Raw genomic sequence first — 1,466 nt, forward strand, 5'->3', positions numbered from 1 at the left:
TTTTTTTTTAGATGAAATCCCTTGGTTCAGTTAAGAATTAACGTTAATTGTCCTTTGCGCCTCTGAATACATGAAATTGCTATAATGAATAATTCTTTTCCTTCGTGAATAAATTTCCATTCTTTTCGCAGAATCACTTGGAATGTAATACAAACGCGACTTCAAAATACGGATTCTCTATAGTTTTAAACAGGAGTCATGTACGAATTAATAAAATAATGTTATAAGATTTTAGGAAAAGAATGGTATTTATTTTATTTTAAATATTAAAAACGATACAATTTTTTTACTACGTTGAACAAAATACGAAATAATTTGAATTTACGTAGAAATGTAAGGCGATTTAATCATATAATTTTGATTCATTCTTTTTATGGATTTTTTTTCTTTAAGTATTATTAGTAAGAAAAATAAAATAGTGTATGTTAAAAAGAATAGAGATTCAAAACTTAGCGATTTCAGAAAATTGTTTAAATCATAAGAAAGTTCTATTATGTATAAAACTGTGTCCAACGATATCAGTATAAAGAAAATAAATAATTTTTAATAACTTTTTTTTATTAAAATAAATTAAAGGGGGATATTTTTTGTTGTGTTTTTTCCTTCAAAATAAAAGGTATTATAACACCACAATTAATTACACAATAGTTCGCTGCCGAGGATTGCGAAGTCCTGATGTAATGCACTTTCAGCATTACTGTGTTATTTGTTTTATCTGGGCATTTCATTGGATCTAAAGCTGTCGGAGCTAACTATTTTTATTTTTTATATTAAATTATTTTCACTATAAATAAATGATATGAGAAAGGAAATTATCTATATGTAGAATTATTAAAAATATTGACACATCGTGAACCCCACCTCACTGTTACGTTTCTTTTTTATTCTTAAAAAAAAATTGTCGGCATTATATAAATATTTACCTGGATTGCTACGAGAGCGAAAAGTGCGAGGACAACTGCAAACTTGAGAGACATTTCGATTATTCGGAATAACTGTGAAGGATTTAGGATAGTATATATAGTCATTATCTTAGCGGAAGGCACGTCCAGAGATAGTTATATCTTGGCAAAACAAATTGAGTTAGACTTAACAATTAATGAAATGTTAATCTCTTGTTGCTGTAATGATGATTCTGATGGAGCACGGCACCTCTCGTCAGATAGTTTCCGGGCTCTTCCTCAGGAAGAATTATGCATTCCTTAAGGGTTTAATGCAGTTGGTTGGCGAGGGTTATTACGGGCTTGTGCCATGGATATTTTGGAAGTTTGAACAATAAAACAAAATTAAACAATAACGAAGTATATACATGATTATAGTAATCTTCCATGCTGGTAGTTTTTGATTATTTTTAAAGCAAAGTAATCTTGCATATCTCTAATATTGACAGCTAAAAAAAATATGTACATTTCTGATATCCTATTCCAGACTGGTAGTATTATTCAATTATAAATTATCTCTGTTTA

This window comes from Halyomorpha halys, unplaced genomic scaffold, assembly GCF_000696795.3.
Source record: "Halyomorpha halys isolate HHAL.00 unplaced genomic scaffold, Hhal_1.1 Scaffold2506.1, whole genome shotgun sequence".
Lineage (NCBI taxonomy): Eukaryota > Metazoa > Arthropoda > Insecta > Hemiptera > Pentatomidae > Halyomorpha > Halyomorpha halys.